This window comes from Pelodiscus sinensis, chromosome 3 (genome assembly GCF_052426305.1).
Source record: "Pelodiscus sinensis isolate ZL-2025 chromosome 3, ASM5242630v1, whole genome shotgun sequence".
Taxonomy (NCBI): Eukaryota; Metazoa; Chordata; order Testudines; family Trionychidae; genus Pelodiscus; species Pelodiscus sinensis.
The window spans coordinates 86219821-86245309 of NC_143054.1; the positions used below are offsets into that span (position 1 = coordinate 86219821).

Consider the following 25489-nt stretch of genomic DNA (forward strand, 5'->3'; position numbering starts at 1 on the left):
TTAATTTGCACCTGTGAGGTGGAGGTAACTAAATCATTAGGGCCAGACTTCCTTTTTCTGATGGGATGGCAGATTCCTCTTCTGGGATGGTGTGTGTTGGAGTATCAATACTGGTACCAGCCAAAGGTAGCCCAAGGCCCCCGACCGTCTGCTAGCTCAGTTGCCGCTGTTATCTGGTTCCTGTCGAGCTTCCAGGGCCATTGTTATTCTAGCACCTCTGGAGGCTCTGGAGCCTTTGAAGACAGAGTTTTGTTCTCAAGGATTCTCTCTCCCAAGGATGTCAAAGGGATGGGGGGAGGAGGGGTTCTATCTGGCTACACACAGGCTTTCATAAAAGAGTTTATTCAATACACTTCTTTAATACTGTAATATTGTATATTAGCAGGTGAGGCCTGTCGTTGGCTGGGCAAAGTCATTTTGTGTAGATTACATTTCTAGGAGAGTTCAAGAAATTAAATATATGTAATAGAATATTTTATTAAAGTGCTTGCAAAAGGGAAGTAAAAGAACAGTTTTAAATTTGTAGGATTTAAACTTCAAACATTATTCATTTTATTGAATAATTAATAATGAATTTGAATCAGAAACTTGTAAAGCTTCCATTACTATTTCCACAACTAATTTGAATTATTTTGTGATTTGTAACAGTAAAAATTTTCTTTGCACTAAAATGACAGTCGAATAGATGACTCAATTTTAATTTTGTTAGCAAATATTTTTATGAACTCTAATCATAATAGTAATGACTTTTTTTCCAATTAAACAAAAATAATTATTTAAACCTTTCACCCAGCATATTCTGGTCTAAAAAGTAATGCATTCAGCTAATTTAAGTGGCAGGATTGTTGATGCGAAATTTGATATCTGTAGGTTATTGCGAAGTATGACTTTATTTTGCACAAACAAATCCACAAGAAGACAAACTCTTCAAAATATATAATAGATAATCAGTCGATTCAGTTGTTTATCATTTGAGGTTCAGACCTCCTGTCTTTATAGGTAAAAAGCTCTCTCTCCCACTCATTAGTTTGATGGCTTTGTTTCCCCTTTATCTAAACACACATTCTTTGTAGGGATGTGAATGGGTAACGGGTTCCCTGGGAGCAGCCCCCCAACCTCAAGCCTGCCATTGATGGAGTACTTCTCTGCTCAGGATCCTGCATAACCAGTTAACTGGTTAAACGTTAGATGTAATGAATATGTCAGGCCTGATGAAAATTGTTGACACAGAGTAGTGAACCATTAATGGCTCTCTGTGTCACAATGACCCAACCTCCCTCTCCTGTTTCACTAGTTGTTACAAGCGTAACACTCTGATAACACAGCATGTATTATTAATAACATATGCATTATTGTTACTTACAATTAGTTTTTTTATATAATGTCAGATAAATTGTGTTGTTTTCCTCCATAGGAGGGCAATAATCCTGAAATCAGAACAGTGTTGAACAATCAGACAGCATATATAAATGTTACATTCTGAAGACTGTTCAGTAGGTAATGATATTTATCCTAAACTCATGTGATAGCTAGTGAGATCATGCACATCAACTTCTTCATTGTCTTGACTGCGGTCAAGAGCAGGTATCTAGCCCTCCGATATCCCTACATCCGGGGATCCTACATCTGGGGATATTGGGCTACATCGGATGTACATGGGCTGGGATTTGCAAAGCTCCATAAGGGAGCTCAGTGCCCAACTTCCATTTAAATCAGAGGGTAGCTAACTACCATATGCTCTTCTGAAAATGTTTTAGTCAACACCAAGGGCCTGGTCTTTTAAGTGCTCCATATCTGGAATTCCTGCAGGATGAGTTCTGTGTATGTAGGGCTGGGAGGAATAGGCCAAAGGTAGCTTAGTATGTCTCAAGGTTAGTATTGACCTCTGCTTCACCTTAGTCAATATTTCTTCTCAGGTCAATATATATGCCTCACTAGAAGTTAATCATCCAGCATCATAGTATCATATTGTTAAACACAGTCTATCTGAAGTAACATCTGTAGCAGTAATTATTTAATAGTGTGTCTTTGTGCCCAGGAGACATCATTTAACTAAAGAGATTAAATCATTTTCTGTCCATTTCCCCCAACTTCAGCTCCGTACACCACAATATCCCAAACAAAACTTAGATCTCTTTTTTTACAGCATGGTATGAACATATTTTTAATTGAGGCCTCTTACTTGAGTTTCTGTAACACACACACACACACACACACACACACACACACACACACACACACACACACACAGAGGGAGTTCTCTGTTCACAAAACATTCTTCTAGATGGTGACATTTATTTAATTAGTCATCACTACCTGTAAAAATCTGGTTAGATCATGTTATGCCTACACATCATTAAAATTAATTTCTCTTCTCGTATTTCCATCTTACTGCTTCAGCAGTCATCGTATTCTAGTTAATTATACGTGTAAGAATATGAACTTACCTGCAACATCAGTTATAAAGGAAAAGGATAACATTGTTGATTTTATAGAAGTTCATAGACTTTTAAGGTCAGAAGAGACCATTATGATCATCTAGTCTTAACTATATCACGTCTATGATCTGTGTTAAGACTATCTAACAAGAAGTCCTGTGGCACTTTATAGACTAACAGATTTATTGGAGCATAAGCTTTCATGGGCAAAGACCCACCTCGTCAGATGCCCACGGAAGCTTATGCTCCAATAAATCTGTTAGTCTTTAAGGTGCCACAGGACATCTCGTTGTTTATGCAGATTCAGACTAACACGGCTACCCCTTTGATACACAGACCATTGAATTTCACCAGATGGTTCCTACATCAAGTTGATAACAAAGACAGTAAGATACAATAGGAAAGATCTGACTTTTTAGTAACTTGGGGTTAGAGTCCTGGGGAAAGGACACTATACTAGCAGCCCATCTCAGGATAAACATGATCACTACTTCTCTGTTGCTTTGCCGCACATTCTCCCATCTTCTCTTGAATTTACTTATCTTTTTTCCTATTTCCATCCCCTCTGCTTCATAAATAATTCAGTGTTGGATGATGGGATGGATGATCCGATTATGATGTCATAAGAAGTTTAGGCTAAATCATACCTCCTTTCTTCCTCTTTCTTTGCACATGCGTGGGATGATACTATTGGGGGTAAATAATAAACCATGTTGATCCTACCCCTATTCCTCCATATCTTTCTCACCTCTTCCTCCTTACTAAATTTCTCCTGTTATTCTCTTCCCCCCTCTATATAACTTATGTGCAGGTTGGTAAACCTTTAAATCCCCAAATATTATTGGAAAAAAAGCCCTAGATCCTTGAGCCAAATGGCTTTAATTGCAGTAATTTCAACTGGGGAATGAGATTCTGATCACATTCAACTTACCTGTACTGGATGGCATCTGATCTTAGCTCACTGCACAGAAAGAACTAAATCCTGAGGTTTTGATTTTTGGATTTTTTTTCTCAGTCCTTACTCAGGCAAACTCTCTTTGATTTCAGTGGGAATATTTACATGAATGAGGAATGAATAAAAACTGAGTACTGTAATGAGTTTAAACCTGCTCCCTACCGCCTCAGATTCAGATAGAAAGTTTGTGTTTCTATCCTAACATATCATCAATAGGAGCTTAATGTAATTTTTTCAGCAACTGTAGAATAATATATTTTATAGCTGGCATTAGTCTGACACAACCTTAAAAGTTCAGGGCATAGTACTACATGAAATATAAATAAAACCTCTCTGCTTGTGGAAGAGATGTGTATCAGCTACTGAAATATTGGTGTTTGAACAAACATTCTTTAGTTTCAAGATAGTAGTTACATGGTGGAAATACTGTGTCATTACCATTACTGTTATCTTGTTTTAATGTTTCATACAAATATTCTCTATTGGAATGATGTTTATATACGAGGCTTCTTTTACCAATTGTTAGAATTCTCTCTCTCTGTCTCTCTCTCTGTGTATCTACCTATCTCTCTCTCCCTCTGTATCTACCTATCTCTTCTTACTTATTTTATTTTCTGAGATCCCAATTCAGGAAAGCATTAAAACATGTTCTTAACTTCAAGCACAGAAGTAGTCTGATCTGATCAGTTGCCTTTGATGAAGTTACTCAAGTGCATAAAAATATGTCCATGCTTAAGCACTTTCCCAGTTTGGAGCATAAATGAATTATGCAGCTTAAACAAAGAGACCTTGTAACTTACTATCACATGACTTATGGTTGCCTCATGCAAAAACTCTCCATTTACAGAATCAGGTTGGCTAGTTTACAGAAAAAAATTGATGCACATACTTAAGGGAAAGTAATTTAATATTATGCAGGATGTTCAAGGATAGCTATTTGGTTAAAAGCAAAATCTTATCCGTCCTTAGGTAAGCAGTCCATCTTCACTGAATAAAGTGCATATTCAAAATAAAGACAGGGACATTGCGATTGAGAAGGTGCACAGGTCTGAGATTTTGAAGTATGATGTGGTTTATTATAGAGTTTCTCTGTTGGTAACCAGTGCTGTTAGAGATTATATAGTGTTAAAAATTCCACTGTCTCCAGTAAATATTTAGATTTATACCATATACTCTGATATTGGGAGCAAAATTTGTCTCTGCTTTAACTCCAGGTGAAGTTAGCTGAGTTACACTAAACATACATTTGACTCATCTCATCTCACATGTACGTCAGGTTTTCATTTCAGTGAACTGTGATATTTAGGTCTATCAGTCAGTCTCAGTATGAGCAAGGGAGATAGGAATTGCTGCTTTCATTTCCTGATGAACATATAGCTACTCGGTAATAAAGGTATAGTCTCTAACCAGCTATTCAGGCTTGACTGTTTTTCCACAACTACTTCAGTCAATAGTTGCTTTTGCCACACTGGAAATTCTTCTGAGATTGGGTAAGTTTTTCTTATTTAAATTAGCCAACTTGGAACTTGTGCCCCAGTGTTGTTTTGCACCTTCTATTGTGCATGGGAATAATTCAGGAGTCAATATTTTGTCTAATTTATTTGGGTTCTAATAGCATTGAAAGAGGATTATGTATTCTGGCTATGTAAGATTTGATAATATTGAATTCGTATCACATAAATGGGAAAAATGGAGGTCAGTTAAATATTGGGCTGTAGCACTTTTCTCTAGTTTCCCATATAAGTATGTGTTGTATTTTTTTTTAAATCCAAGGCATAAACAGAATTCACAAGATGCCATGGGTGTTGGACATAATTTTAACGGTACAGTTAAATATTTGTGTGTGGCTTATTTTTGTTTTTCTTTGAAAGCATCTATTGGGGTACAGTTCAAGGTTCTTTTTGGATGCTGTAAGAAAACTTCTGGAACAGGTTAAAGGATTTAAAAGAGACCTTGTAATGAAGCATTCAGTTTCTTATTTTTAGATTAATTGTCATTCATCACAGGAGTCGCCTGGCATTGCCAGGTATATACCAGTTCATTTTGCTGCTATCTTTGCCTGAGGTTCTAAATCAAAAAGAGATGAATTTTTGCAGATGGCATTAAACCATGCTTCATTTCTGGTCAAATAACACAATAATGATGTGACTTGTTCATCCATAAAAATTTGTAGACGTGCACCAAACATCTGCACATAATGAATCCATTCATGCAAAGAAAGCTAAGTGCCTTGTTTATCACACTGGTTCTGCAAGAATAACTCTCTATCCTCAGATAGCTTCAGAAGTTTTGCTCTACAGGAAGCAACAGCCTACCCCATTAATGCAGGGGTGCTGGAACCATTTGTGTAATGGAAGTGTGGGAGCCACTGAAACAAACTGTAAACCCTATACATGATGGAAACCACTTCAAACCAGATGATGTTACCACACCCCCAGCACCTTTACTTCAGCGTGCAAAAGCTCACTCTCACTGTACTTGTGAATGACAAGTCTGATTTTGAGGTAGGAAGAAGTGAGCCATGGTACCCAGAAAAAGCAATGGATTCAAAATTATTAATTACTGTTACTAGGGATGTTAAATTGCGTTTAATCAGCTAATTGGGTAGTCTATGGAGTTTCCATCAATTACTCGATTAATCGATAAGGGGGGGGGGAACTGCAGAGCTGCAGTGGGGTTAGCTCCTGGCCCTGGGAGCTGGCCCCGCTACAGCTCTGCCTTTTAACTGTATTGAGAGTCATCAGACTCTTAATACAGTTAAAAGGCAGAGGCGCAGTGGGTGAGGCCAGGCGCAAGCCGGGAATCAGCTGTCCCAGCTCGTGCTGGTGCAAGATGCTGCACCTCTGCCTTTTAAACGTATTAAGAGTTGCCAGGCTCTTAATACATTTAAAAAGAAGAGGAGCAGAGGAGTGGGGGGTAGGGCACAATCTGGGACAGCTGATTCCCAGCTTGTTCCCGGTCCCCCCGCTGTGTGTCTCCTTCCCCATCCCTCCCCACGGAGATGGTGCTGGGTGGAACCAACTTTTAAGCCAGTTCCCCTCAGCACCAGCTCCTGCTCCCCCTGTTGCGGTGTCTCCCTGACAGAGGCAGCAAGGGGAGGGGAAGCGACTAGTCAAGTCACTACTCGACTACCCAATATGCATATGCTTATTGGGTAGATGACTAGTCGCTTACATCCCTAGTTGTTACTCATTTGTATTTCAGTAGTGCCCACAATATACTAGATGCTTTCCCATACATACAAGAAGACACAACTTCTGCTCCAAAGACTAATATACAAAGCGTGATGAGAGATGGATAAACTCTATGGCTGTGTCTACATTGGCACCCTTTTCCGGAAAAGAGATGCTAATGAGACAAGTCGGAATTGCAAATGCCGTGGGGGATTTAAATATCCCCCGCAGCATTTGCGTGAACATGGCTGCCGGTTTTTTCCGGCTCGGGGCTTTGCCAGAGAAAAGCGCCAGTCTAGCCGGGATCTTTCGGAAAATAAAGCCTTTTCCGGAAGATCCCTTATTCCTGATTTTAAGAGGAATAAGGGATCTTCCGGAAAAGGCTTTATTTTCCGAAAGATCCCGGCTAGACTGGCGCTTTTCTCCGGCAAAGCCCCGAGCCGGAAAAAAGTGGCAGCCATGTTCATGCAAATGCCGCGGGGGATATTTAAATCCCCCGCGGCATTTGCAATTTCGACTTGTCTCATTAGCATCCCTTTTCCGGAAAAGGGTGCCAATGTAGACACAGCCTATTATTATATTGATAATTTTTATTTATAAATAGATGATCCCTATCTACCCCTCTAGTTAACCACTTTTAGATATCTAGATTACTTGAAGTGCAACAGAAAAATGGGTCTTGTGGAGATTAGCAGTCCCAGAGAATGGGGGCTTAGTGGGAAAGAAAAGAGAATTTAAGTTTTGGCTATGAGAAGAATAAATGAATGATGAGACACCCAGGAAATTTTGCAGGGACAGCCTCAGACATGGGATTGGATCAAGGGACCAATATCTGGTACAGAAAGGTGGACTTGTGATTCACAGGTCTAAAGATGATTGGAACAGCTATGTGAACTGATGAGATTGCTCAGAGATTGTGTGTGTAAGGAAAGAAATGGAGAGGAGGGGACAGGACAACAGGGGCTCTGTGGCTATGTCTAGATCTTCTGCAAAAATGTCTTGCGCAAGAGCGCATTCACGCTACAAAAGTGCACGAGAAAAGTGATGTGCTTTTGCTCAAGTGAGCATCCAGACTGCATGGACGCTCTCTTGCAAGAAATCTCTGATTGCCATTAACAGAATGGCCACAAGGGCACCTGTGCTTCTTTTGATAGGCTGTTTTTGTGCAAAAAAAATCCTGTTTCCTATCCACAAGAGCTCTTGTGCAAAAAGGGTTATTCCTCATAGAAAGAGGAATAATTATTGCGCAAAAACCCCTCTCTTCTTTAGATTTACTCTACATTTACTTGCGCAAAAATGCATCCATCCAGTTTTGCTCAATAACTCTGCTGTCTAGACGTAGCCTGAACCTTGCGAGAGAAGGGAAGAGATACTGAAAGGGAGGTAGGAGAAAAAGCAGTAGAGGACGGAGCTGTGTAAATCCATACAGTACAGTATTTTGAAAATGAGGATATGATCAACTGTTAATAGCAACAATGGTGCCAGGGAGGGTATGTATGAGAGTGTTGCCAGATTGGAGGGAATAGCAGATGAAATTAGCATCTCAGGGCAGTGATGGTAAATAGTTATGAAGTGAACAGCAGAAGGAAAATGAGAGGAAGTTGAAGAGGCAAAGGTGAGTTTTAAAAAGTTAAGTAGAGATTACAGTACAACATGCTTGTGTTTTGAGTACAACTTTCCTGATTGTACTAAATCACCATGATGATTCCTTCATTATGTTGGCAGCTAAATGACTCACTGAAGTCAGCACCTCAAGGGATTGGGCCTGAAAATAACAAGGAGTAGACATCTTTATGTGCTGTGCCAACTCCTTCCTTCAGGCATGAAGAAACAGTACAACACTAAGCTCTGGAATGTGGACTAATGACAGGTGGAACTTAATTTTGCTTTGGTGCAGTCTTTGTTTTATCCTGCATTGTGGTAGGCTTTTGAATCCAGTATGGACAGAGAGCATTTCCATAGATTAAAGAGATTTCACACAGTTACTTCTTCACGGATGAATGGTAGCAATACATTTGTGCTGACAAATCCCTGCTTCTAAAATTCATTGCTAGGTTTTCAGTGAATTGACAGCTTCTCTGGGATGGGTGGAAGATTCAGATCAGAGTCAAGACAGAGAATCACTGTTGTTACTGTATTGACCCTACATTGCAGCAGACGGGGCATATCCAGATGCATACGCAGTTTTAAAACAGAGAACGGATTGAAAGAGAATTGCTATAAAAGCAATCTTTAGTGTGGCAGGACCACCAGTGTTCATTTTGCAAGCATGACACAATCTGCCTCCTCCTTTCAGATCTGAAGATAATTAATGGCTTCAGTTTTCAAAAGTGACTACTGATTTTGTGTGTCTGTTTAAAAACATCTCTAAAAGGATTTTCAGAGGTCAGGTTTTCACACTTCTAAAAATCAGGTCCCAAATTACATTATCCCAAATTTGACTCACCGAATCACTAGTAATTCTTGAAAACAGAGACCATTCTTTCCATTAATTCTGAGCCCAAATGTCACTTCCAGCATGGTAACTCACAACAGGAAATCTGGGTCAGATGAAGACTAAAGAGATTACAGTCGCATGAGATTATGATACATTATGAGGCATTACTTTTTGGCCAGCAATTTATTATTTCAGAAGAAAGAGTGTGTTGCAAATCTAGGCTGCATTGGTAAGATTCAGTAACAAGGGGATGCATACTGTAAGGTTAGATGTGAAAACAACATAAACCCCTCTGCATTTCACCTGACTTTGAAAGCTTTGTGATCAGTCACTCTCTTGAATTGAAAAATACAATGCAGGAGGTCAAAAAACTGTCATAGGAAGGTTGGGTACGTGACAAGTGTTTAATTATCAGACAAGATGCCCAATAACCTATCGTAAAGCTTTATAAAATGTGTGCGCTTGAGGAAACAATCAAGTGGCTAGTGATAGTTCCAACCTCTCCTAACAAGGGACGACTTAGCCACAAACACTGGCTTTCTTTACACGGAGATCCTTCTCCAAGGAAAATGAAACAAATAGTAGGAAAAACAGTATTTTTTTTCAGGATTTTAAAAGCTGTTTTAACTGATTTATTATTGATAAAAGAATTTTGAAATTAGGGATGTTGGATAGTGGGTAATAGAATAGTCGAGTAACTGCATGAATTTTTATTGGTTACTCTACTATTCTATCGTCCTGGGGGCAGGGCTGACAGCTCTCACCTCACACCCAGAGAGCCTCCTGCCACCCTGCACTGCTGGAATGAAGGGAACCAGTTTAAAAACCAACTCCTTTCATGGACTGGCTGCCTGCTGCCCTGTGCTGCTGTTTGCACGGGGTCTGTGCTTCCCACAGAGAGAGGCTGCTGCTGGTGTGGAGGTGTAGGGGGAGGAGGCTGCCATGAAGCAGCCTCTATGTTCAGTGACCTGGGTGGATAGAGGCTGGTTCTGCAGCAGCTCCCGTCCATGGGTGGTCTTAGCTCCTCATGGACAAAGGTTGCTCTGCCTCCCTCCGTCCATAGTGAGCCTGGGCCCACTGCAGACGGAAGCTGGTCCAGCAGCAAACCCTGTCCACAGGGGGTTCCAGCTCTTCACAGACAGAATGGGACCCCCTACAGACAGGCGCTGTTGCCACAGAGTAACCTTTGACTTCAGCAAGCTTGGGACCATCACGGGCAGAGGCTACTTGGCGGCAGCCTCGCCTCCCGCCCCTGTGCTGCAGCCTCTGATACAGCCCCCCCCATCCATGGAGCCAGGGGTGGGGAGAATGGGCTTTTAAGATGGCTGTCCCCGCTCCCCAGCACTGGCTCCTGCTTCCCCACCTTGCTGCCTCTGATACAGAGGCAGCAAGGGGAGGAATATGAGTCGTTGAGAAGATTAACCGATAACATATATTTGGCTACTTGTTTACATCCCTAATTGAAATATTGAGCATCTTGAGGCCATCAAGAGCCTTTGCTGAAAACCAACAGATTCAGCATGATCAATGTAGCATCTGCAGTGCATGAAGCACTTATCATTATTATGTATTGGATTACATTAGCATATAGAGCCCCCACCAAAATCGGGGTCCCATTGTGCTAGATGCTGTACACACACACACTAAGGCTTTGTCTACACTGAGTTTTTGCGGCAGAAAATATGCTAATGAGGGACTTGTTAGCATAAGTCATGATATCATTAGCATATTTTCTGCTGTTTCTTTTTGCGCAAGGGAGAGGCATAAGGATCTTGCGCAAAACAGGGTTCTTGTGCAAAAAGGAGCCATCTACACAGCATTTTTTTGTGCAAAAACCTCTTGTGCAAAAGGGATCCAAGGAGGAAATGCAAATGAGAGCACGGCATATGCAAATGAGCACTCTATTTGCATTTCTTCTTGCAGAAGAGGATCGTAGTATAGACATAGCCATAGTGAAAGACTGTCAGTACCTTGAAAAATTTAGTCTGAATGGGCAGGGCACATAGAAGTACTGTTCTCACAGCCAGTCAGTGGTGGAACCAGGAACAGAAGAGTCTTGATTCTCAGTCCAGTGTCTTATTCATTAGGCCATACTGCCTCTGGCACAGATTTGTACAAAGAGTAAAAGAAAAAAAATATAGGATATTAAAAATGCGTGTATTTTTGTAAACATGTAACCACTGAAATTAACCACTGACAGAGAGGCAACAGCGTGTGAGACTGCATGTAACCACAGTACACAGGTACACGTTCACAACTTCCATGGGGGTTGTGGACCCTCAGGTGGTTGATAAGGCCAATCCTTGAGTGATAAGTTCTATTACAATGAGGATAGATGTTTCCAGGTACAGCAGGAGGCAGTTGACCATGACTAGAAGCCAGTCTTCCCTTCCTCCTGCCCCCTTCCTCCTCAGTTTGTTGGTGGGCAAGTTCAAAATGCAGGCAGCCACTGTGTAGGACTTCTCTCCATTTTGAGTGAAATATACATATTTTCTGTTCACAGCCAGTATTTTAAAAACAACAGTTTGTGAGCAGAGTACCACCAACTTGTTTTTAAAGCACGTATCTTTTTTTCTTTCAAGCAACATCTGTTTGACTGGTTAGGGCCCGACACTGTTTTCATACCAGTGTTGGCCTTCTCAGTGGATTTCTGTATGAACTTTTAGGAGTTTATCTGTGTTTATCTGATAAAAATAATGAATCTGGGAATTCTTGAAGACACGGTTTTTTAACAAAGAGTTTTACTATTATACCATTTATTCCAGTTTTAGGAGACAATATATTCTTCCCCAACAGAAATGGCAAATAATTTACTACACACAGAATAATTATGTGCAGTTGACTTAATAAGTTGGGCTAAGGATCCATTAGAGCGAATTTTTTCCGACATTGTATTTTGGGATACTTGGTGGCACTCTCCTTATTTGCAGTTTCCTGATGTTCTTGTGATGGATCATTTCCCCTAAATATAATATGAAGAGGTAGTTGCTTTTCTGTCAATGAGATTGCAAACAGTTTCAAATGTAAAACCTGACTTTTAACATTTATTTTTGAGTTATGAGTAATTAAAACAAACAATTTTTTTGATTTTTTGACCAGCATCTCCAGGCTGTACGGTTCAGAGTATGCAACTTGTCTCCTTAGAAAAAACTTTCCCTCTAATTTTTCCCATGCTGTGTGGAATGAATTTTATGTGCACCAATATGGAGATGACATGTGACACACAAAATTCATGTGGCAGGGATGGGCACAAGCGGTTCTAAGGCTCAGGGCGGGAATAGAGGGTTGGGGTGTTGGAAAGTGAAAGCTTCATTTGGGAGTGTGGGCTCAGGGGAGGGGCTGGAGATCAAGGGTTTGGGATACAGGCTGCCCTGGGGCTGCAGTGGGGAGAGAGGACTCCCCACAGCTTTTTCCCCATGGAAGCACCTAGACTGTGGGGAGAAATGCTTCTCCTCATTATAGCAGCTCTGAGGCTGATGTTGGAGGAAAAATGCCTGTTCCCACTGTGGCAGATCTGGGGCTGGAAGAGAGGCATGTCTCCTTGATGTACCCTTGACAACTGCATGGCCCTTGATAGGCTGCTGTGCAGCCATGTAGCTTAGAAGGAAGTTAGTTTGAGAGTGACCTTTGAATAATTATCCTCAAATAACCATAACACATGCCCCCCTAATTAATCAGTCATGTATGGCGGATACAAGGGTGTTAATGCTTACCAATCTTTTTCACTTTTATGGGGCAAATCCAGGGAAAAGCAGGGCAGGGCTAAGCCAAACAGAACGTGGAGTTATTCTCCAGTGCTTATAAGTATGGAATTATAGCCAGTGTAGGATTGCCAGGTGTCCAGTTTTGAACCGCACAGTACAGTATTTGAGCTTTCTGTTTAGGAAAAAAATTGAGAAAATATAAATGGTATTTTCTAAATAAGATGTAATGAGATGTCAAGGGTGTCCTGTATTTTTGTTGAAACCATCTGGCAACCCCAAGCTAGTGTAACTCTGGCTGTGGTGTTCCCAGTAAATACATGCCCTTGCGGAATTTTCTTTTATAGGGAGTGATCTAAAGCCTGTAATGGAATGGCTTGCCCTGTAAGGGATCAAAGCCTGGAGCCAGCGAACCCTGGTTACTCAAGGAACTGCTCCAGCCTACCTCTGTCATGTTCACAGCCTGGACGGGGCCTGATGACAGGCAGCTGATTGCCCTGGATGAGCCTGTGTGTACTTGAGTCCTAAATAAATTGGACCCCCCCAGAAGGGAATTTAAAGGGTTCTGAAGTGGGGGAAGCAGCAGCTTGCTGCAAACGGACCTGTGGTGATCAGGGCCACGTTATGACTTACGTGGGACCTAGGCACTTTTGCCTTCGTGGGCCCCTCCCACCATAACAATATCAATATTAAAAATTATTTTTGATATAACTTTAAATACTTCAAAAAACATTTTTTCTGTTTTAGGCAAAATTTAATAGATTTTTGTGGGCCCTAAAAGTTTCATTTTTTTCTGATGTGAGAAAAAAATTAAAACATTTTCTTTGACCCTAAAAGCTCATTTTTTTCTTCTGATTTTAAAAGAAATTAAAACATTTTCATGGGCCCCTAAAAGTATCGTGGGCCCTAGGCACTGTGCCTACGGTGCCTAATGGATAAGTCAGCCCTGGTGGCCATAAGTAGGAGCTAAGGAGACTGCCAGGCCTGTCACAAAGCCATTATTAACATAGGCATGTGTTTGCTTGCTCACTGTGCTTGTATACAGGATATTACACTCTGCAAACAATTAAGCTTAAGGTTAGCAATTTCATTGCATATTCACTGAGAAGTTCAAAGGGCTGAAAAATGGGCTTGCATTTCATGTTCAATAATGCCTTTTTACAACTCACTGCCAGTGTAAAGGATCGTAGTATAAATCTGCATTAGACCCAATAAGTAACTGCTTTGTTTAGGCCATAGCTACACTATGGTGTAAGTTGACATAAGTTATGTCACTTGTGGATGTGAATTATCCCCCACTCATCCATAGTGACATAACTTATACCGACTTAAGCGCAGATGTGGATAGCACTATATTGATGGGAGAGCATCACTCAAACTGTGAGCATCTGTGTGATATTGAGCTGGAATTGTTCCTTCTCTTTGCAGCCCCATTGTAGGAGACATGCCCCTTGGCACTGGTAACCACTGAATGGAGCTAGACAGAGAATCAGGAAGCTAATACTTCTCTCTCTCGCTTTTCCCTGTCTTCCTTCCCCCTCCCCCCGCCCACTATGTAGCTCTTTCCCATAGTAGATAATCTTGCCTGTATCCTTGAAAATGTGGCCCAATAATTTTCCCAGTAATATCAGTTTTTGAATTTGTATATTCTCAAAGTAAAGATTGGTGTTTGAAACCTTCTATATGTGCCAACGACGGGTTTCTTCCTGGAATTATATAAGTATCAGAGGAAATTTAATACAATTCTGAATTTCCTTCCCTTCCCAACAGCTTCAGTCCTTTGCTCTCAGGTGTCAAACAATCTGTGTGGTGGTTTTAGCTAAAACAAAGTCCCGAGAAGTTGTTGGATCTCGCATTCTAATCTAATTTTGCTCAAGGACTCCCACTAACCTCACTGCCCTGGCACCTCAGCCAACCTTCTTGCCAAATAACAGGTAAAAAATGGAGAATCCTAATGAAAACCAGATATTGTCTTGGTCTATGCTTGCCTGAGGAAAACAAACACAAAATATAAACTAACTCATGAAAATAAAATGTGCATTTTAGTGCTGCTGACTTGTTATATCATTCTCTGCTGCCACTGTAAAGCTGGGAATAGGGCCGCATGTATTTTTTAAATACTTCCCAAATCTAAGAATCTTTGAAACAGTTTCAGAGATAAAAGAATTCAGAGTGAGAATGCAGAGACAATGCATGAACCTGTATATGGTTGTGGACATGTACACAAATGCCTACCCTGTTGCTCAGTCCATGATTACAGCCTATAGTGCCCTGAGCTAAATATTTTTCTCTTCCACCCCGCTCTTGCCGTAGCCTCTAACTTTCTTGAGATTTTAGTAGCACGCCTTTTTTGAAACAGTATGTTCATTAACGCAGCAGTAATCATGAAAATGGGTCACAGCCCTTTTGGAGTTAAGCTGTTACGTCCCCACAGAGAACAGCACTTAAATATCAATAGCGTAACTGGGAAAACTCGGCAGTTATTTCCCTGTTTTCTGCAACTCAATGAGGAGTTGTTCGATGCAGACCCCATTGCACTCAGGATGAATGGTGGTGATTGTGAGAAAATGATCTCCTATTAATGCAAGATGTCATAGTGAGAACAAAGACTAGTTTTTACCATGATGTGATGAGCTCACCCTAGCCCCAATTTGGGAGACTTTGAAGCTGGTCCAGGTGCCAGCTTTTGCATATGTGACATACCGGGGAAAACTTTATAAAACATTAAACAGGGCATTAAACATTGATTCATGGCAATTGAATTCCAAGGTCATATGGGGTGAAATGGTAATGATGACATTTTGCATGCTATTTCCCTGTGCAGCCCCCATCCCGTGCCAACCATGTAATCTTTAACAGAGCTAAGATAATCACATTCTGATTTAGGAAAAAAAAGAGAAACTTATCACAATATAGTCAAAAACAAAAACATGTTCAGGGTTTTTAATTATAAAATTGCATCAGATTTTACCTGCATAAATATCTATCAAACGTCAGTGTATTTCAGACTAAAGGTTGCTGCCAACTTTTCCACACCATATATCCTCTTTGTTCCTACTCTGAGATTTTGTGGCTTTCTCAAGAAAATTATGGCATGAAATGCTATGAAGTTATGATGCAGCATTCCCCTACACTACACATATGGCCACTTCTGTATCAGAGTAGCACTGAAGAAGAGTGGCACTCACTGGCAGGGCCATCCCTAGAGGAATGCGAGGTCTGGGGCAAGTCACCTGCATGGGGCCCCCCTTAACATTTTTATACAGGTGAAATCGGTTACAGTGAACTTCAAATATTGATAATGCCCAGCTGTATCATTATAATGTTGTTATATTGTAGCTCTTTTTATGAGCATAATAAATTAAATTAAAAAAATGTCACTGACCATGGTCAGTGTGACACTGCTTACATTCTGAAATCCATTTTCCTGGACTTCCTTGCAGCAAACTCTGCTATCAGATCATGGTAATCCGGATTTGGTGCTACATCTGTCTCAACGGACAGAATAGCAAGTCAACCCAGGCTCTCTTAAGACATAGTAGGCTATAGCTAGTTCTTAATTATTTTTAATTTGGAAAAACTTCCCTCCCCTGAAGCCACAAAGTGACTGGGATTGTCAGCAAAAATCCTGTGTGCTATTGCTGTGTTTGGGGAGGCACTATCAAGTGATTTAAGAAACTAAAGGTCTTGAAGTGCAGTATTTGTTCCTTCAGGGATGAATTCTCATAGCAGCCTCCATTTGTCCCTGTGCCTGCTAGTGCTAGTCATTGTATGCTAGCTGAGGGTATAGGTGTGTTGGAGTGCAGAGGCTGGGTGTACTGGAGCTTGGAGGAGTGCTGGAGTCCAGGCATGAGTAGTGCAAGGGTCTGGAGGTGCACTGGAAGAGTGGTGGTTGTTATGTCTTCCTCACCTCAACCGCCAATCTTTCTCTCCTCCCCTCCCACCCTTCCCCACTTCACTTTCTCCCCGCAATCCCCTTGCCCCACGCAACTTTCCTTCTGATTTCTCCACTCCTCTGACTCCTAATATTGGTCCCTTCCCAGGAAGCATTCACATGCCTAACTCGCCTCTCTCCCTCCCCAAAACAGATTACATTCTCATCAAAATCAAATTGCCACCACCCATGATTCACAAATTGTTGCACCCTACAGGGCCTCTGTTGCAAAACTCCTGTTGTCTAATGGTATTGTGATTGACTTATCTTTAGTTATGTTAACTGCTGGGAGATGGAGGGGGTGAGTTTCCACCATCTATCTCAATGAAGTCTGTCTGATTCATCCTCCAGACATAGTGCCTCACTCGCTGTTTTACAGAACAGAAAGGGAACAGGTTTGGGGAGCAGTCTGTGACTCAGGGGTCCTTTGGTCAAATGACACTAAATGTGGATCACTGGTGCTACTTTACATCCCCCAGGAGCAGATTTCCATGTAATCACAGTAACCATTCATATTTCAGAGCACTTAGAAAGTTGAGTTTTAAAGCTCATAAAATGGTGGAAAACCTCTGCTGTCTTTCTGTAATTTGCCAGCCCTGGTATGTGTGTGTGTGTGTGTATGTGTGTATGGGGGGGTGACGTTGTGGGCTCCTAGGTCCTGGTACTATGAGGAGCGGAACCCCAAGGCTGGAGCCTGATGCTGAAGACCAGAAAAAGTCAGGAAGGACCCTGAGGCTGAGCTTGATAAGGGCTCCCCCGCCCCCAGCCTGGAACCTGGTGTAAAATTATTAGTCAACAGATATATGGACTCTATAGAAGTATTCCACTTAGGGGAACATTCAGGGCTTAACAGTAGTTCAAAGGTGTATGTAAAAAGTGTTCTTACCTTTGAACCACTAGGTAAGCTAACCTGCTGTAGCCAGTGTTTGCCTGTAAATATAATGATTGATATTGCAAGAATTGGTAATATCTTAACTTTTTAACACAACAGCTACACCTCATGTTCCAGGTGTAAAAATTGTAAGGCTTCTTTACGTTGCCAGAGTGGTAAAGGACAGTAGTTATGGTGCGATAGTGATTAAACTGGTCTAAATTTTTGGACTGAAGAAATTTCCTATCAAAATGTGCTCCATGAACTGTTTGCTAATGACCTTTTTGAAGATGATCAGGAGACAGTATAAATTGTGAGTTTGAGACCCCAGCTCTTACTTGCTCATCAGGTGCCTATGATGTAACACTGACCATATGACTCGGTAGAATCATAGAATACTAGAACTGGAAGGGACCTCGAGAGATCATCAAGTCTAGTCCCCTGCCCTCATGGCAGGACCAAGCATCATCTAGACCATCCCTGATAGATGTTTATCCAACCTGCACTTAAATATCTCCAGTGATAGAGATTCCACAACCTCTCTAGGCAATTTATTCCAGTGTTTAACCACCCTGACAGTTAAGAAGTTTTTCCAAATGTCCAACCTAAACCTTCCTTGTTGCAACTTAAGCCCATTGCTTCTTGCCCAAGACCAAGAGGCCAATTTTTCTCCCTGTTCCTTGTAACACCCTTTTAGGTACTTGAAAACTACTATCATGTCCTCTTTCAGTCTTCCTTCATAGGCCATGTTTTCTAGACCTTTAATCATTTTTGTTGTTCTTCTCTAGACCTTCTCCAGTTTCTCCACATCTTTCTTAAAATGTGGTGCCCAGAACTGGACACAGTACTCCAAATGAGGTCTAATCAATGCAGAGTAGAGCAGATGAATGACTTCTCATGTCTTGCTCACAACACTCCTGTTAATTCGTCCCAGAGTCATGTTTGCTTTTTTTGGAACAGTGTCACACTGTTGACTCATATTTAGCTTGTGGTCCACTATGACCCCTAGATTCCTTTCTGCTGTACTCCTTCCTAGATAATCCCATTCTGTATGTGTGAAACTGATTGTTCCTTCCTAAGTGGAGTACTTATATGGAGTCCATATATTTGTTGACTAATAATTAGAAGTAAGAGTTAATACTAGTTAAATTACTATTAAACAGAGGGGAGTTGGTGATTTTCTCCAATGTTCACCACTTCCATTGTATTGTAGCTTAAATATGTTACCAAAATAATTGATTATATCACATTATTTTTTTCAAAAATATGCAGAATTTTAAAATATTGTGCACAGAATTTTAATTTTTTTGGCACATAATTCTTCTAAGTTCACTTACATGCAAGGTAGGAGACCCAAGCCCTTGCTTTTCCTGATTCAGAGCAGGGACTTGGGTCTTTCATCTTTGACATGAGTACCCTGAGCACTGTAGTATTGTTTAATGTGTTGTTTTTTGTCAAAAACATTGAAAGGGCTCAGTTCCCACCTAGTTTTAGTTACTATCGCTGGTGTACTAATGATACTTAAACCCAAAGTATCTTTCTAGCAGCTTTGTGTGAACATAAAGAGGAAGGTTGACAAACTAGATCCTTTTTATGTCCTTCATAAGAGAGTCCTCTCAGTTTGAGCCATTGCCCAATATTCAGGATCCTAGAGAAGAGAAAAACAATAACCACACCATTGGTGTTTGTCATACCAGTGTCCACACACGTGTGAAAATTTCATAGGCAACAGTATCAAAGGCTGCTGACAGAGCTAAAAAGAAACAGCATGAGGGACCTGGTTTTTGTTTATCCCCTCAGGAAGTCATTCATAATGTCTTTTAAGTTATGAAATAAAAAACTCAGCAGAGAATAGAAAATGAACTCCTGAAGTACAAAGAGAGAAAATGTTCAGAATACTTTTTAAGACTTAGGAAAGGGAGAAAACAAAACAGAGCAGGAGTTACCAGGGACACAGAATTTTAAAGCATTCAACTTTTTTATTCTGTACCCTGCTTGTTAAAAACAAATTAAAACATATTGGGCTTGAAATCTGATCTGACTTACAAGGGTTAACATCACTATAAATCCATTTGCTTTAATAACACCTCTTCTGATTTACACAAGTGTGAGAGAAGAATTTGCCTTCACTGAGATATGACAAATAAAAATATACGTTGACTTTATTCAAAGTGCAAATCTTTGTAACATTCTATCCTATACCGAACAGCTACAGATTTAAAATGCAATTTTCTTTTTTAGGAGAAAGGATGTAATCTCAATGCATGAGAGAATGATCCAGTACTCTAGAGCAATTTTTCAGAGACAGTGAGAACAGGAATTGGCAGCCTGGCTGGACTGGACATTGTAACAAAAGTCTAGCTAAAACCCAGAATTTCAAAATTGCAACATGTTCCAACAGTCAGACCTATATATATGACAATTCTATATGGTAGAATTGCCATATAAACAAATTCTCAACCCAATCCCTGCCATCACCCTAGGTAAACCAACTAGGAAATAAAGATGCTTTTGTTCTCACCTGGAAGTATGCCACAGATTTCATCAGGAAGAAAAAAATTATTCTAAAGATAGACCCAATTACTTGGTGGAACAAATGAGGTTTTTCTTATAGTACCAGGTCTGGTTTTCTAATTTGTAAGCTTATTGGTACCACTTTCTACAGTCATACAGAAAACATGGGGCACTCGACTTGGAAATCACATATTTTTGTGCTCATATTGCCATATAAATGTCTTAAAAGTGGTATTTAAGCACCTGACTGTTTCTCTGTGAGGTTAAATGCATGATTTAGGAATCCATTTTAGCATACCAATTTGAAAAACAAGGCCATGTTCTGCAAAAATTGTGTGTGTATACTAAATGTATACACCCCTAGGCTACATCTACACTGGCATGAATTTCCGAAAATGCTTTTAACGGAAAAGTTTTCCGTTAAAAGCATTTTCGGAAAAGCGCGTCTAGATTGGCAGGATGCTTTTCCGCAAAAGCACTTTTTGCGGGAAAGCGTCCATGGCCAATCTAGACGCGCTTTTCCGCAAAAAAGCCCCGATCGCCTTTTTCATGATCGGGGCTTTTTTGCAGAAAACAGTACTGTGCTGTCTACACTAGCCGTTTTGCGCAAAAGTCTTTCGGAAAAAGACTTTTGCCCGAAGGGGAGCAGCATAGTTTTTCCGGAAAAGCACTGATGATTTTACATGAGATCGTCAGTGCTTTTCTGGAAATTCAAGCGGCCAGTGTAGACAGCTGGCAAGTTTTTCCGGAAAAGCAGATGATTTTCCGGAAAAACTTGCCAGTCTAGACACAGCCCTAGTGTATATTATTGGAGTGACTACTCATTTGCCAGGGTGGCCTGTCAACTATGAAATTGTGTGGTATTGGCAATCTCCATACTGGATCCGGAGATGTTTTCTTTTGCTTATTCTCAGCTGGTGATGGTAGGCATTTGACACAGAATCCCCTGGAGTAATAATAGCTTGTGTTCATGAGCTACAGAGCCGTCTCTTGAGCAACATTGTAAATTGTGAGCAAAAATTATAGTGCTCTTTCTGTGACACTCGCCCTCCCCCCTTCACTACAGTGCTTCAGGTCATAAACATAGCTTACTGGCTGCCAAATCTTATATCAGCAGTAGGGCCTGCCTATGTTATCAACTAATGAAATCGCTGTGATTTCATACTATGCCTGTTGGCTCTTATAATGCACTCATTCCTTAGTTACTACTGATTCTGAAATTCAGAGTAGGTCAAAAGCCTAACTCCAAGTAGAGAGAGCTCTTCTAAATAATAGCAGCTTGTGAATGATGGGAACTCATGCTAATTATGTTTTTATCATTCATCTACAATGGGCTTTTGTATAACTCTTAATATGAAATAACCTAGGGGTATGATTTCAGTGCACTTCTGTAAATGTACTCATTGAATAAAGTGCTTGAAATCAAGCCCTTTTTATGTTGTGCTAAGGCCATTGTAGTCTGCGAAGAGATAAGAGAGCTATGAGCCATGGCAAGAAACAAGTGGTTGGTTGCACTGTGAGATTCAAGGACAAGCTCAGTTAAATACGGTACAGAAATGCAAAAGGCAAGGGACAGAGTCAGAGGTTTATAGTTAAAGTGGTGCAAGTTACATGTCAGTAAGTGAATTGAACTTAGTCTGAGGGGGCTGAGTGGAGTGGGCACACCAGGCACTGGACTGTCCATCACTGCTCCTCCTTACCACTGCCATTAGGCCGGCTAATGCACCAGGGGTCCCCCCCTCAGCCTTGCCTGGCTTTCAGCAGCCTCTGTTCACTCTAAGGGCAGGTCTGCACTTAAAATGCTGCATTGGAATGGAGTTGCATTGGTGCGATGGTGTCACTATAGCATTTTAGACACTCTAAGCCAGATGGGAGAGAGCTTTCCCATAAGCTTAGCTAATTCGCCTTCATGCACATGGGCACATCCAAGCGGGAACATGGGTTGAGCATGGGGCCAGCATCTGCAGTGGGAATAGCTCCAAAGGGATTGATGGTAAAAATCATGGAAAAAAATTCTGGGAGCATCCCTGTCTAAGGGAGCATAAAAGTTATGCTGTAAAGGGTTTAGGGCTGCTCTTTAATACACAACTGTAAATGATGCTAGAATTGAGCCATATGCATCCAACCTAGTGTAATGTGCACACCACAGGCTTGCAAGAATATATAGTTGTAGGGAGAGCGCTACATTAACTTCCACATTTGTTTTAGTTACTTCAGTTGATGTACCCTTCCTTCCCCAGTGCCTCTACATGTAATTGTACCAATTTAGACTTCCTAAAGGACAGTGTTATGTCCTCGTGTACTTCTGGCAACGGATTGCCTTAACCTAGCTCTGCATACATGGCATCCCAGGAGGCAAAAGGGCCATCTTTATATTACATTCCTTAATTGTCTGCTAGTTTCAGTGATATAAGAAGGTGGGGGAGGGGTATAATGGACTCCCCCTAGAGTGCCACCTGTTACTGGAGTACCACTGAACCACTAGCCTGGGCTCCCTCTTACAATGCACTGCTGTGACAAGCTGCAAAGCTCTCCAGCCTGCACTTTCACCAGCACTCAGACAGGGAGGGACACATTCAGTAGCAGTTGCATGCAGGATCTCTAACCACCCAAGCTTCCCAGCTTAGGACCCATAGCAGTACTGTCCTGCCCTGGTCAAATCTAGTATATAGGTTAAATACCCAATCTACCTCTCCCTCAATGTGAAGAGAACAACGCACACTTGTAGTAACCAAGGAGAGATTTTCCCCAAGTACTCCATTCAAAGTTCACTGGTTTAGATTAAAACTAAACAAGTTTATTAAGTACAAAAGATAGATTTTAAGCGATTATAAGTGACAGCAAACAGATCAAAGCAGGTTACCTAGCAAATAAACAAAAACATAAACTAAGATTGAATATGAATAGCAGATTGTCACCCAAAGAAATGATACAAGCAGGCTGCAATTTCTTAAGGCACAAATTGCATTAGCTTTATAGCTTGGGTTTCTTAGGTCTTCATTAACAGGCAAGAAATCCCATTAGCTTGGGTCCAGCACTTTTTCAGTTCAGCCTTTATTCCTCAGGTGTTTTCAGGAATCTTTGTGTGGGAAATGAGGAACACCAGATGGTGTCACTCCCTTATATAGCTTTAACTTATGGTGAGAATCCTTTGTTTCAAAACTTGGTTCCCACTTCCCAAATCGGTTTGTGGGTAAATATTGACAGTAACATTCTTCTGTACTTTATAGTAATTTGTGCCAGTATCATGGAATATGGGAGTATTTTTTAAAGTAATTTTCCACCTGCAATAATAAATTGCTAAGATTTGAAGTTAATTTAGATGGTCATGTATCATTGTTACTATCATTGAACTTACAAGACAGTGCATTCAATATTCTCATTGATTTTTTTACCTCAATAGAAGTTTTCAAGACCTTGCACAAACTGAGCCCATATGAAAGTATCTTTTTGTTCTTACCTCAGAGCAAACTCACGTGATTTGCATCATTCCTTTTTGCTGTTTTAGTGAAAGAATCAGCTGTGAAATATTTTAATGGTTAAAACAGCTTCTTATTTTTTAATTAAATGTGTTAGTCACATCACACCATTACAGCTCTACTGCTATATTATTCTTAGTTTGTAAAGGATCACTTTAAACTTGTGCATACAGTACATGTCAAAGCAGCTAATTTTCTACACTTTGTTGCTTGACTAAGTTCTGGTGCCCCTGGACTCCAGCACTTGAGTAAAATAAGTCTTGTTTGTATTGGAGCAAGTAGCACTGAAGAGGTAATTCCATACAACAGAATCATATTAATTCTTAGACCATTGATCTGTTTGCTCAGTTTGTTTGGCAAGATTTGTTTGGTTCTAACAGCAAAGTCAGCAAAAACCATGGCAAATGAAAATGCTGACATAGGGCCAAACTGTTTACTTCTTTCTTCATGCAGTGCACAGTCAACCTGTGAAACTTCTTGCCAGAGGATGTTGTGAAGACCAGGACTTTAACAGGGCTTAAAAAAGAATTAAATACATTCATGGAAGTTAGGGCTATCAATGGTTATTAGCCAGGATGGGTAGGAATGGTGTCCTTAGCTTCTATTTGTCAGAGGCTGGAAATGAATGACAGGAGAAGGATCACTTGATGATTCCCTGTTCTGTTCACTCCCTCTGGGCCACCTGGCATTGGTCACTGTCAGCAGACAGAATACTGGGCTAGTGGATCTTTGGTATGAGCCAGTATGGCCCCTCTTTTGTTCTTATATCATCACCAAGTAAATAGTCTGGGGTAGAAGGCCTAGAGTGGTTTTGTTTGGATCATGCCCTAGGTCTTGCCTGGCACTCACCCCATATTGGAGGCGTCTGCACTCTTGTGCTATGGGGCTGCCTGGGCGTGGCTCTCCATTCCAGGTTTTGTAACCTCTTGGGTTGCAGGATCCACTTAGGTTTGGCTCCGCCTTCCCTGCCGGATCAAATGTGTGTGAGTGGAGTTGTGATCTGGCTCATGAGGCTACAGTGCCATTCATTCAAACATGGCCTACCTAGACTCCCATCATCATGGCAGCTGAGCTAAACCTGAGTGGCACTTGGACTTCAGAGGTTGCAATGCCTGGAGCCAAGAGGCTAGCCCAGCCAGCTCCATGGGACAGAAGCCATGGGAGTTGCTAGGAGACCCTCTGAAACTCTCTGCTGACCCAATTTTGGATCCCAGTCCACAGGTTGAGAAACAAGGCTTCTCTCTTGGGATGCCTGTTTACACAAACTTAGGGGTTTCCGAATTCTGCCCTATGGGTGTGTCTTTATTGTCCCTTCCCTGCTTATCCATATGCCCACTAATTAATTGCATCTCCTACCCTGTCAGCCTACAACACTCTTCTTCTCCTTTCCCACAATATGTTTCCAATTAACTGTTTCTTCTTTGTCTTTAAGTGTGTGCTCCATTCCACACGTTGAACAATACTATGGTATAATTTGCCCAAAGTGTGTGAAAAGCAGCAGGAAAGAGATTTTAAATTGCACTCCTGGTTTGTACCATTGCTGAAAGAAAGCATTGAACTGTCAAAGAAATGGTGTGAGCTAGATTTGTTTGGAGTAGAAGTTTTGGTGGTGAGAAGATTTTCAAGTTTCTGGTGAGATTACAACATTGTTTTATGACTGGCCAAAATATCCTTAAAATCAGAGGCTCATTGGAAACTTGTAATTGGAAACAATTGATAAGACCAATTTGCCATACTTTTTTAGTCATTTCTTTTCTGGGGAAAAAATTCCTAACTGTCAGGGTGGTCAAATATTGGAATAAATTGCCAAGGGAGGTGGTGGAATCTCCCTCTCTGGAGATATTTAAGAACAGGTTAGATAGACATCTGTCAGGGATGGTGTAGACGGAGCTTGGTCCTGCCTTGAGGGCGGGGGGCTGGACTCGATGACCTCTTGAGGTCCCTTCCAGTCCTATTATTCTATGATTCTATGAACACTTAGAACATT

At 41.0% G+C, this 25489-nt stretch overlaps 1 protein-coding gene across 2 annotated transcripts in view; it reads left to right on the top strand.

Moving 5' to 3' along the window:
• Window positions 1-25489, top strand: part of SLC35F1 (solute carrier family 35 member F1) — a 349374-nt gene that overhangs the window by 70116 nt on the left and 253769 nt on the right. The window lies entirely within an intron of this gene.